We start from the raw sequence: 14,195 nt of genomic DNA on the forward strand, positions 1-14,195 counted from the left end.
TCCGAACACCCCTATGTAATGCGGAATTGACCACAAGATGCTGCAAGAAGAGGGCGCTTCAGTGCAAAAGCAGGCAGGGGTACTCAATAAAGCAAAGGAGTGGATCAGACATGAGAGCTTTGTGAATTCCTACGTGGACGACTCCCTCGGTAGCAGCTAAGTAACAAATCCATCTGGGACATTTCAATCCCTGTAAAGCTCTCAAGTCGACTGTTGATGATGTGATTTTGAAGTGGAAATGCGAGAGAAAAGCCGCCACTAAACCAAGACCAGGCAGACTAGTGGAAGGCGGTTGCAAAAGAAAAAAAAAAAAAAAAAGAAACAGCTCCTAATAAGCCAAACATTTCTGAAGTCAGAGCTAAGCGACGATTGGGGTGGACTCAAGAGCGACGCCAGTAGATATCTGGAAGCGAGCGATTCGGACTGATAAATCACGTTGTACCCTGTAGCTATCCGATGAACAGTTTGCGTTTGGCGAGTGTCTGGAGAACGCTAGCTAGCAGCATGTGTAGTGTCAGCACTTAAGTACGGAGTAGTTTATGTTACGGTAAGGGGGTATTTTTCGTAGTTAGGGTGTGAGTCCTTAATGCTCCTAGGAAAACGCTAAATCTGAAAGGATAAGAACACGTTTTACAAAATTCAAATCGTTCAAATGGCTCTGAGCACTATGGGACTTAACATCTGAGGTCATCACTCCCCTAGAACTTAGAACTACTTAAACCTAACTGACCTAAGGACATCACACACATCCATGCCCGAGGCAGCGGTCGCGCGGTTCCAGACTGAAGCGCCTAGAACCGCTCGGCTTCTGCGGCCGGCCACGTTTTACAGCATGGTGTACTGTAGACTGTCATAATGTAGCATCTGTGAGGCAATACTTGTGAACAATAACATTCCTGAAATGGACTGTCCTGACCAGCGTCGCGATCTAAGCCCAGTGGAACACTTTGGGATAAGTTAGAATGCTGATTTCGCTTCAGTTACCATCGTCCAGGATCACTATCTTGTCTGATTTCGGTTCGTGAGGAAAAATGGGATGCAATTTCTCCACAGACATCCAGACACCTCCTTGAAAGTGACCACAGCATAGTTAAAGCCGTGATAAAGGCAAAAGCTGGACACACTCCATATTACTGTCCACTGGTAAGCATCCAGATGCTTTTGATCACATCGTGTACAAAAGGTAAAATACTGACTTGGCGAGGCATGTAGTTATGTGCTTTGTACGTGTCGTATGTATCACCCTAACAAGATCCAGATACTGAAGCGAAGACTGCAGTGGATGGAGTGTCCTAGAACATCCTTCAGTTCACTTAGTGGCGGCTTCCAGAAACTGCATACGTGACCTTTGTTACCGCAAACTAAACAAGGATGCCTCAGACGTAATATAGTTGCTGGTGTTGCCAATTTTAGCCTATGGAGGTGTCAACAACGCATCTGTCCTCCGGATGACACGGCGCATTCAAGGCAATGTAGTGACACGTTCTCTCGAATGGGACGATCGCTTGTACTGAAAATAGTCGAAAATCCTGATACTGATACTATCTTCTAACTTTAATCCGCAAGGTATTATTATAGCGGATATCCACAGACATGCTCGCAGAGATCCTTATTGGCGCAGGCTTTTATTCGCAAATTTCTGCAGACATCGTTGGGTATTTTGGCACATATCCGCATCCGCGCAGAACCCTGCGGCCTTGAGTCCTACATTTAAAGAACTTGCCGGCTGTTTTTGTGACAGGTTTGACTAGTAACATAAGCAAGATTTATATTACTGTACTTATCTTTCCAGGCGATACGGACGACGTTAAAAGTAGTACTGTTTGTCATTCTGTCTAGGAAAAGAAGAAGAAAACACCGCCGCCTTAGTACGTCGGTAAGTGCATGTGTTAAAGAGCATTGATCATGCCACGACCTATACGCCTCTTTGCATACTACCCATTATCGAAAACGATGTTTCCATATCTCGAATCGAACTGGAAATGTTATGGGTGCTCGCGTTACATCCTACATGTTTTATATCAACATATACGTGTGTGAGAATCAATTAAGGTAATCGACAAAATACGTTATATTCGTCTAGATAGAAATCAGCGTAAAGTAACGCGACACTTGATACTGATATAACGTGCTGTCTGGATGTTTTTGAGATATTCTTGTAGTAATGTTGTTAATGTTTTGGAAAAATTCTCCGTCAGGTTTCTACACTTCGTTTATGTATACCACGTAGATAAGGAAAATTTCGTTTTTCGTAACTGAACATTTTAGTTGTGTGTACCAAACATGTTAAGCCTATTCACGCTAGGCATTACCAATGGGCGACAATATAAAGAAAATTATGTAATTACACCTATTTTGTTAGATCTGTCGTGAGTCTTGGCAGCTCATTATTGCAGTGATTGTGTTGTTAAGAAGTATGGAGCAATGGAATATTGGGTGTGGCCGTGAGTCATGCTCGGGTAGCCTAATGTCAAGGCGACCGCTCGAGATAAGCGGGAAATACGGGTTCGAGTCCCGGACCGGCACAAATTTCCATTGTCGTCATTCCATTATACAGCTAGTGGTTATCCATATTGTCAATTGCGAATGCATTTCAAGCACTTAAATTATGTTATTATTTTCAAATATGTGGTTATGATTTTTCTCTTGCATTCATATTTTCGTGTAGCTGTACATAGTACAGATACCCAATTGATAGGTCATATATAAACAGTTCATTATACGTAACCTTTTCTGCTACACATTGCATGTGATCTTCCGTGTTCACATGATAGCAGGCTGACTGGAGATCACAGGAGCTCTGGGGGATAAGAGTGGAATTGTGTTTTGTGTATATTTTTACTTTTTTTATTATTTTTATATGTTTGTTAAATTACGAACTAGTGAAACTATTGTCCTTTTCTGCCTTTTTCTCACTTAGCATATTTTTATTTTCATTTACATCCTTCTGAATGAAATATTCTTCCTGCAATTGAGCACTTGCTGTTATGACATAGGTTTCCCGTGTCTGTTTTTATCTGAGTATGGAAATCTTGTGCCACAACAACAAAACAAAGATAATGCTCATTCTACAGGAAGAATGTTATTGGCGGAAGACTATAAACAAAAATGAAAATACACTAAATGTAAAAAAATATCTAGCAGGAGGACGGTATTCTCATTAATCAATAATTTACCACACACACACACACACACACACACACACACACACACACACACACACACACACACACACAAAAGCGCGCGCGCGTGCGCGAAAGCACGCACAGTGCTCTCACCATCCACCACCTCTCCAGTCCCTCCCCAAAAACCCCAATGCACTCTCAACCTCTACAGCTCCTATGATCTCCCAGTCAGCCGTCTAGTATGCGAGCAAGACCATGTACAGTGTGCAACAGGAAAGTTTATGTGTAATGAAATGTGTCAATGTGCACTAACGCTGGAAAACCTGTACTGCGTACATCTAGTACCTACAGAACAATACACGGGTACGTTAGAAGGGCCGGAAACGAATACCACCTTGCAAGTACACTTCACCTCTATTAACATATACAGGGTGATTAGAATTAAAGTTAAACTTTCGAAACGATGTAGAAACAACACCAGTGATCAGAATGACGTCAAATGGCAATGGAATATTATCGGAGAATGGGGAAAACACATGGAAGAAACAAATAGTGTGAAAATTAATCAGTAGATGGCGCTGTATGTGTCAGAATACGTAAATGAAAACACCTGTCATGAGCACAACCCATTGAAGTTGCTGTAAACACGCCGGGTGCACGGCTTTACCTCCTCTCGCGTCTGCGACGTTCGCCATAACTGTCTCAATGCAGGATCGCGCTCTGCTTGTAAAGCTGTATTACAAGAATGATGACGTCGCTCTGCAGAAGTTCCGGACACAGAGGGGTTTGAAAAAAGGCATTCGTCCGGTGACTGCCGTGAGTCTGAAGATAATGATTCGAAAATTTGAAAAGACAGGTTCATTAGGTGTGCAACCTGGTAGAAGGAGGAAACGAATTGATTCGACGTCAGTGGAAGCAATGGCCACATCAATGCAGGAGGAGACGAATGGTGGTGTTCAAACGTGTAGTGCACGGAGAATCGCCCTAACATTGGACATACCCGTGAGCATGGTGCGTAAAATCCCATAAACATCCTTTTTTGCTATCCATTCAAAATTACGTATGTACACGAGTTGCTTCCTACTGACCTGCCAGCAAGAGAGACCTTTACTTTAGAATTTCTTGCTCGCATGGAAGTGGACAATGATTGGCCGTGGAAGATTTTGTGGACAGATGAAGCCCACTTCCATCTGTCAGGAAATGTCAATACACACAATTGTCGAGTATGGGCAACGGAAAATCCTGAAAAGGTCACTGTGTAGTGCGGGTTTACGGCATCGTTTATCAGAAGGCCATGTTTTTTTGAGGAGACAGGTGCTTCCGGTCCTGTTACCTGTACCGTCACTGGTAAGCGCTATGAGTGTCTTTTGCGCAACCACGTCATTCCAGCTCTCCAACAGCGTGGATGTGTGGATGGGCTCAGTTTTATGCAAGATGGCGCACCTCCGCACATTGCAAATCCAGTTAAGCAGCTGTTGAAGCGCCATTTCAGAAATGCTAGAATTATCATCCACCATTTCCCCACAGCCTGGCCATCCCAATCGCTTGATCTTAACCCGTGTGACTTCTGGCTGTGGGGCTACCTGAAAGATGTTATGTTCAGTGTTCCTACTGCAAACTTATCTGCATTCAAGGCACGCATTGCCCAACCCATTCTGAACGTGACCCTGGAAACATTTCGATCAGTTGTGGAACATGCTGTTCCTCGATTTCAACTTGTTGCAGAAAACGGTGGACGGCATATTGAACATGTGTTGCGCCCGTCACACGGAAATTATGGCACCTTTCAATTATACCATCCGTAACATTCCTTCATTCTCCACATACCTGTCCTTCCAGGGTTTATATGCATCGTTGTCCCTGAAACCATACTTCCCTCTAACACTACTTTCTTTACATGCATCCTAATACACAATCACTTATTATTACAAGAAATTATTTACAAATTTTATATTTCGTTTAAATTGATTTCAAATGAAAGTAAATTAACGGAGTGTTGCTTCTTTATTTTAGCAAAATGAAATCAACTAGAAATTCTTTTCAAGAATTTATTTCCTTTAGAATACTTAATGAGTTCAAAAAAACTAGTTGCTATTGAAAGCAAAACTTAAACTTTTTATTCACTTTAACTCATCTGGAGAAATTTTAAATGTGTAAAAACACATTTCACATCAAGCTATTATTTACAAACGTTTTATGGTACATAGTTACCACTTTTATGCGGTGTCTCTTTGCATCGCTTCTTCTTCATATTTTTTACCACTATTGAACAGAAAGCAAAAATTTTTATTTACAGTATTTACATTCCTTTCATAATAAATGTTCTTCAGCTTTATCTAAGTACATTTTTCGTCATATTTGTTAGACTTTCTTTACCTATGTGGCCACTGCATGGCCCTTTTCATCATTACAACACGCCTTTTCTTGACTGTTCATCACCAAAATCTCCTTTATTAACAGCACTTGTCAAATCCGTTTACTTTCATTTCCCTACATTAACATACGTATGTCGTCACTTCACTCCTTACAATCTGAACACCATAACACCCTCTGAGGGTCTCAAACACTTTACATACACTGATAGAGAAAAAATTAACGATGATAGATTCAGCTCAGAATGACAGAAGAGGAAGATTGACAATACAAAAAGAAACTGAAGTACATCATCAATAACTCCAGAACCTGGTGTTTGTCAAAGAATAGGCTGCAACACCCTCAGCTCACAACTAATTCTGGTCCAATGTATCTTTTCGAATCGATAACATTTCTTAAGCCCAATAGTTTCATTTCCTCAGGGACCACCCCTACATCATCCCCATACTCATTGTAGCCCTCTAAACCCTCCATCCTTCTACAATACCTATTTGCTATACTGGTTACTTCTTCTTTGGTGAACTTATTTTTCTGAAAAAATGATGTACGCAGCTTGTGGTCGTGTGGTAGCGTTCTCGCTTCCCGCGCCCGGGTTCCCGCTTCGATTCCCGGCGTGGTCAGGCATTTTCTCTGCCTCGTGATGACTGGTTGTTGTGTGATGTCCTTAGGTTAGTTAGGTTTAAGTAGTTCTAAGTTCTAGGGGACTGATGACCATAGCTGTTAAGTCCCATAGTGCTCAGAGCCATTTGAACCATATTTTTGAAAAAAATGATACAACCAAATCTTTCTCATTTATTTCAAAAATTAATACATTTTCATCAAAATTTAATCTCCCTTTGTACTGGTTAATGAAATCTACACAAATTGGCATTTTTATACTTAGATAAGAAAGTTACAGTGTACTTGCGCACCATTTATTTTTACTGGCAACAGACCTTCGTGTTTAACAGATCTTTTAACTTATCTTGTAGCTACAATTATCTGCACCCCGATTACTGGCATTATTATAAGTTCATTTCTGTTTGGCAACGATTCCAACCAACTTTTACTCACAGCACATAAATCACTGCCACTATCTGCGAAACATTGTGCTTCTTCGTTACACTCTTGCAGACTAATTATTGGCTGACTCAGCACCTTCCTTTCACTGTTAGCGTCAGAACCCTCCTCCAACGAATCATTCATCACCTCCCTTCTATTGAAACCTTCCCTGTTTCCAGACATTACACTGATTTTTGCAGAATTACCCACATCACTTTTCTCCCCCGTACTAAATGTTCTGTCCACTAATGACCTTTCCTCCCTCTCTTCCCTTTTTTCTACAATTAGTTGGCTGATCCCCATTTTGGTCACCATTTTCCTGCCTCTCCCTTATAGCCTCACAAATTTCGTCATTTATAGATGCTAGTATTTCTTCCACTCTGGCATCACTAATCTCCTGTAATTCTGCAAGATGTTCAGAAGGGAACCCCCTTTGTCACTAAGCCCCATCAAAAACGTTCCTTGTAGTGGTATTGATGGCATTGGCAATGCACTTTTTCGATTCTGTAGCAGCTCTGGAAGTGAAAGGACTTACACGTTGTCAACGAAGCGCCACAAGAAGACCTCACACGCTGTTGAATCTGGCGATCCTGCTGTCCACCTACAAAAGATGGGTTTCCACAGCCAACCCAACGGCTTGCCAGGTTTCATGTTTATGAGTTCGTGTGAATAATGTAGTGAGCCTACTTTTATTGTGGAACGAAGCACTGCCCCTTTTAGTCTATCATGAACTAGTGTGTTACCCAGTGTTATGTCATCGGCTTACTGGTTAAACGTACGTCGTCTAGATACAGCACTAGACATGCTCAATGTTTATTTAGTTGGTCTTAAGATTTCAGTAGTTGCGGAATTTTTCTTCGATTATGGTACTTTGGTATGATGCCTGTTGTCTTTTCAAGATAAATGAAATGTGCTTGATCACTCTTAAAAAATGTGTCCGCTAATAACAATAAAATTTTCAAAATGTAGATCAGAATATCGTTTCCACCATTTCCATGAGCGTCACGTTCAGCTGATTGGTTCCTTTTGATTCCGTGTGCGTTGAGGAACCTGGAAGCCATATCTTAAGCAATGCATCTACCAGACGACGTCGCTCATTTATGTCTTCCAGGGAATTGTGGAATTTCACAAAGCAGACTTCGAGAGGATGATCAAGGTGAGAACGAGGCAAAGCGTGATCATTAGCTGAAGCTTGGTTTTTACTTCCTGATGATATAAACAGCATTCATTTCTATGATGTTAGTACAGGCTGTGCAATACCCTGCGTGAAGTTTCACTTTTCTCCTTGGAGGATTTTCGTTTGTACGAATTTTTAAAGTAATCGTGTGTGTTTCATTCAAATGTAAAACAGAAATATCGCGTCATTCTAAAATTATTTACTTTAGACGTTTTATAGGCAAAAGAAATTCTTTCTGATTTGGCGCAGCTTGTAAGATGTCCACACCTTCATTTCGGGCATTTAAAAATTGGACAGCTGTATGCGAATGTCGCATGTTTCGCTTGTTTACCGAGTTTCGGTCCATATTTGGCTACAGGATTTCCTTGCAGATAGAATTCAACGCGTCGTTCTTAACATGAGAAAATGCAAAAAAGCTAATTTCGGGTACTTTCGGCAGCACTTACTGTTCCCTCCTCCCTTGTTCCATTCATGAAAGGCGTAGGGGAAAATGACTCGATAAAGTGTGACATCTAATTTTCTCGTAGTGAACATTTCGCGAGACACATGCAAGGTGGGTTGTAAGAATAGATGTAGAAGTAATGGACGTGAAGGATGTTGCAAACCAGCTAGTACACCTTCTTCCGCAGGATTAGAATTTTTTCACCCTAGCATACAGCCTGGAAAATGTGAATAAACTGTGGGAGAGGGACCAGCAGCCGTCGAACGCGGCTATCTTCCTTCGAGACGCTTGGATCAGTTTAACCTCATGTTTACTGACAGCCGTACTCCCTTGTGGCGTCATCATCTGGTATATATTTTGCTTGCTTCATTACGTTTATGACCAAGTGTGCCGCGTCCAGGTCATTATGTTAACAGACGCTTGCATCACCCGGCGATCCTCTCATTACCCCACTTACATTCTGTTGCAGTTGTTGCAATGTAGCTGCTCCGTTAGATCAACAAAAAAAAAAAATGGCTCTGAGCACTATGGGACTCAACTGCTGAGGTCATAAGTCCCCTAGAACTTAGAACTACTTAAACCTAACTAACCTAAGGACAACACACACATCCATGCCCGAGGCAGGATTCGAACCTGCGACCGTAGCGGTCGCGCGGTTCCAGACTGTAGCGCCAGAACTGCTCGGCCACCAGCGGCCGGCGTTAGATCAACAAATTCGGTAGCAAAGAGGGGTGAAAACACACGGGGTTGATGTCGTTAGACTGTTCTTCATAGTGTATACCCACTACGTAGTTTCTGAATGAATATCTGCTACACCATATAGATAAATCCCATAATTTATTCCCACAACCGAATAGGTCCTGGCAAACCAATAATCCCGACGTCGACGTCTCCGATATTTGCCTGTATTCCTGTTATAGCAACTTTAGATATGGAGCTATCCGCAGTATTCACTGATGAAAATTATCCAGATCACACCAATGTAATGCGGTGTCACGAGAGGCGGTCCCGCCTGTATAAAAGTGACCGGCGGGAGTGGGGGTTATTGTCTTGCTGCACAAGAAGCAGTAAAAACAGATCAGGAGAGCTCAGTGACCTCGAACGCGGATTAGGCACTGGTGATCTGAGTAACAAATCCAGCCCTTCTAAGCCTACCCAAGTGGACTGTTGGCGATGTGACTGAGAAATGAAAACGCAAAGGAACAACCGCAGCTAAACCAATACCCAACAGACCTCACGTTCCGACGGGCACGGACCGTCGAGCATAGCGGAGGTTCGTTCTAAAAAATGGCATTAAATTAGCGGAAGGAATTACCGATGAGTGCCGCAGTCCAACCAGCAGCCCAGTTAGCACAATGGTCGTGCGTAGGGAGTTAAAAGTGACCGGCATACGATGGTCGATCAGATTCTTATAAACCACTCATTTCTATAGCCAGTGTTGAGCAACCCTTGAGGTATATAAAGATCGATAGTATGACTGTAAACGGTTGATTTGGAGTGGTGAATCACACTCCGTCCTGTGGCAATCCGATGGGAGGGTTCGTTTATGGCGCCTGGAGCACATTACCTGCCATCATGCGTAACGCCAAGAGTGAAATATGGAAGAGCCTGCGTTACGGTACGGGAGCATTTTTCGTCGTGTGTGGGTCCCTTACTGAGCTAGAAACACGGTAAATACGGAAGGGTGAAAATAGACTACACAGCATTGTGTAATGCGTACAGCAGAGGTACAGCTCGGATCGTCGATCTTTTGTAACAGTGTAACAGTGCACCCTGTCATAGAACAGCATCTGTGGAGCAATGGTTTGTGAAAAATAACGTCCCCGAGACGGACTTTCCCGCCCAGAGTCCCGACCTGAACACAATAACAAACTTTGGGGACGAGCTGGAACGTCGACTCCGCTCCACACCCTAGCGTCCAAAACATCACCAGCCTCTCTGGTTTCGGCTCTCGAGGAAGAATGGTCTGCCATTCCACCACAAACTTTCAGACATCCCATTGAAAGTGTCCCCAGCAGAGTTAAACCTGTCATAAAGGTAAAGGGTGGACACACCACATATTAACGACTACTAATATGTGTCCACATACTTTTTGTCAGATATTCTGGGTATATTTCGCCAGTTCCATCGGAAGCCCACTAGAGAAATATGAAGCTGGTGTCTGTACAGATATCATTGGTGATCTTGCAGCTCTAGAAGAATGAAATTATAATGAAATCTACGCCTTTCGCTGCTTACAGTCGGATAGAGCGTCTGCGTTGTAAGCTGGAGATCCCGGGTTCGAGTCCCGGTCGGGGCACACATTTTTCAGCTGTCCCCGTTGATATTTATCAACGCCTGTAAGCAGGCAAAGGTCTACATTTCATTATAATTTCACTAGAAAAACGTCTGTTGAAACTACCTCTTTAATTATTTTTTTTATTAAACACTGACCTACAGAATTTTCCCTGACAAAGGCCACTCAAACTCAACCTATTCATTTATTACCCACAATATACAAGCCCTACACAGTCTGACTGCTATACATTGACAACACGGCTTCCAACAATTAACAGAAAAGAATGGCCCTGAATTGCAAGAAATCCTAACTATAATACAAATCCAAAATATATGAAATTAAAGAAATATGAAACTACCTCAAATTCTGTTAATTGCCTAAACTCATTGCAATCACGAATCCCGATAATGCAAACGCCGTTATTTTTCATAATCCCTTGCCTCACAGCAGTTACAGCAAGTAGCTACGACGGCCAGCTAAATAAAAAGATTCTAACTACTATAGGCTCTAACTACTGGGAGGCATGTGGTTAGCAAAAGAAAGATTTTGTTGAGGAGCAAACAATTTATTTGGAAAATTTTACCTTATTCATGTGACGTCCAGTTCCAAAAATTATATAGTTGTCAATAATTACACTGCCCAAACATTATCAACCGTACATCCATCCTCATAAATTTTCTTGCATATTTTCTTATAAACACATCACTTCATCTCACTTTACAATGAATGTCCTACCAACACAGCGTCTTCACTAAGAATATCATGTCCACACACTTCCCTATCCACTCGCCAACTGCTAGTCCGTCCAATGACAGAATCTTTTGCCGAGGGCGCAGAAAGCTGTCAGCGATATTAGCACAGTCTATAGTTCTGCCAACAAACAAACAAGCTACTTACACTGTTTATTTTGAAGGATATAATTTTTAAAAATCACTTGCCCAACGAATTTACGGTGGTTCTATTAAAAGCTTTCACATTTGTCCATTTCACAACTCATATCTATCTTTAAATATCAAACCTAAAACTCAAGAGTTGGTACGAGCTTTTCCCGTACCTATCGTTCAAAAAATGGCTCTGAGCACTATGGGACTTAACATCTGAGGTCATCAGTCCCCTAGAACTTAGAACTACGTAAACGTAACTAAGCTAAGGATATCACACATATCCATGCCCGAGGCTGGATTCGAACCTATGACCGTAGCAGTCGTACCCATCGTTCAATGAAACTAAAAAATAAATACTATTGTCCAGCATAATTTAAAGGTACAACAGATTTCGCTCTTAATTGCTGACGGATTCACAAAATCTCTTCTTGAAAGTTGAATATCAGTTGTATGGTGAAGTACCTGATTTTATTCTATTAAAAATATTAGTCGCAACGAAATGCAAACCATTCTGGGATCTACAACCTTCACAACCTGTACAGAAATGCATACCAAGAGAAATATTGCTATCACTTTAAAATTGTGGACTGGTCTGGAAGTCGTATAGTAGATCCCGTTACTTCGCTATTTCTTATGGATACAACATTAAGTTTTAAGTGGTCAGTAATGTTGAGCTTCGTAATGCTCTTAGCTTCATCTTCATTCAAGCTCGAGACGTTAATTACACAGTTTACGTCACAGACAAATTAAAGTCTCCGCCAGAGAAACAACAGAAACGACAGTGTACTGGATGATTGCAGAATATCTTGTTTGTGAATGACAAGATGGTTCATTCTTTTATAGTGTTAGCGTCAGGTTTAGTTATGTTGCTGATGTTACTTATATGATTTTTACTACAGAAGAACTACAGGCTCCTCCAACGAATGAAAAGTAGTAATCTAACTGACAGCATATTTGATGCACACTACTGGCCAGTAAAATTGCTACACCAAGAAAAAATGAAGATGATAAACGGGTATTCACTGGACAAATATATTATACTAGAACTGACATGTGATTACATTTTCACGCAATTTGGGTGTATAGATCCTGAGAAATCAGTACCAAGAACAACCACCTCTGGCCAGAATAACGGCCTTGATACGCCTGGGCATTGAGTCAAACAGAGATTGGATGGTGTGTACAGGTACAGCTGCCCATGCAGCTTCAACACGATACCACAGTTCATCAAGAGTAGTGACTGGCGTATTGTGACGAGCCAGTTGCTCGGCCACCACTGACCAGACGTTTCCAATTGGTGACAGATCTGGAGAATGCGCTGGCCAGGGCAGCAGTCGAACATTTTCTGTATCCAGAAAGGCCCGTACAGGACCTGCAACATGCGGTGGTGTATTATCCTGCTGAAATGTAGGGGCCGGCCAGAGTGGCCGAGCGGTTCTAGGCGCTACAATCTGGAACCGCGAGACCGCTACGGTCGCAGGTTCGAATCCTGCCTCGGGCATGGACGTGTGTGATGTCCTTAGGTTAGTTAGGTTTAAGTAATTCTAAGTTCTAGGGGACTGATGACCTCAGAAGTTAAGTCCCATAGTGCTCAGAGCCATTTGAACCATTTTTGAAATATAGGGTTTCGCAGGGATCGAATGAAGGGTAGAGCCACGGGTCGTAACACAACTGAAATGTAACGTCCACTGTTCAAAGGACCGTCAACGCGAACAAGAGGTGACCGGGACGTGTAACCAATGGCACTCTATACCACCACGCAGGGTGATACGCTTCCAATGTGTGTTCACCGCGATGTCGCCAAACACGGATGCGACCATCATGATGCTGTAAACAGAACCTGGATTCATCCAAAAAAATGACGTTTTGACACTAGTGCACCCAGGTTCGTCGTTGAGTACACCATCGCAGGCACTCCTGTCTGTGATGCACCGTAAAGGGTAACCGCAGCCATGGTCTGCGAGCTGATAGTCAATGCTGCTGCGAATGTCGTCGAACTGTTGGTGCAGATGGTTGTTGTCTTGCAATCGTCCCCATCTGTTCACTCAGGCATCGAGACGTGGCTGCACGATCGGTTACAGCCATGCGGATATGATGCCTGTCATCTCGACTGCTAGTGATACGAAGCCGTTGGCATCCAGCACGGCGTTCCCTATTACCCTCCTGAATCCACCGATTCCATATTCCGCTAACAGCCGTTGGATATCGACCAACCCGAGCACCAATGTCGCGATACGATAAACCGCAATCGAGATAGGCTACAATCCGACCTTTATCAAAGTCGGAAACGTGATGGTGCGCATTTCTCCTGCTTACACGAGGCATCACAACAACGTTTCACCAGGCAACGCCGGTCAGCTGTTGTTTGTGTATGAAAAATCGGTTGGAAACTTTCCTCATGTCAGCACGTTGTAGGTGTCGCCACCAGCGCCAACCTTGTGTGAATACTCTGAAAAGGTAATCATTTGCATATCACAGCATCTTCTCCCTGTAGGTTTAATTTCGCGTCTGTAGCACGTCATCTTCGTGGTGTAGCAATTTTAATGGCCAGTAGTGTATAAAGTGAGAAACCGCAGTTACCGATACGTAGCATTCCCAGAAATCAGTAGTATTGGAAAGTCACGGTTTAGGCCATCCCCAGTGACTAATAAGAACATAGTGTATATTAAAAGTCAACTCATAGCTGAACGTCCTGTTGACGGGATTCAGCACGTTTCTGAACGCCAGACGTACAGCTGTTGGAAAACGTTGCTGTTGCTGCAGCCGCTTTGCAGCTTCGCCTCAGCGATATTCCGGCCAAAAGTTACCAAACCTTCCCGACGATTCCACAATTTCCGCAGTCAGTCACTGTATCCCCCTCCCAATTCCAATACCA

At 42.7% G+C, this 14,195-nt stretch overlaps 1 long non-coding RNA gene across 1 annotated transcript in view; it reads left to right on the top strand.

The window, feature by feature from the left end:
- LOC126192321 (uncharacterized) overlaps nucleotides 1–14,195 on the top strand; it is a 400,828-nt gene that overhangs the window by 44,248 nt on the left and 342,385 nt on the right. The window lies entirely within an intron of this gene.

The sequence above is a fragment of the Schistocerca nitens genome, chromosome 1 (assembly GCF_023898315.1).
Source record: "Schistocerca nitens isolate TAMUIC-IGC-003100 chromosome 1, iqSchNite1.1, whole genome shotgun sequence".
Taxonomy (NCBI): Eukaryota; Metazoa; Arthropoda; class Insecta; order Orthoptera; family Acrididae; genus Schistocerca; species Schistocerca nitens.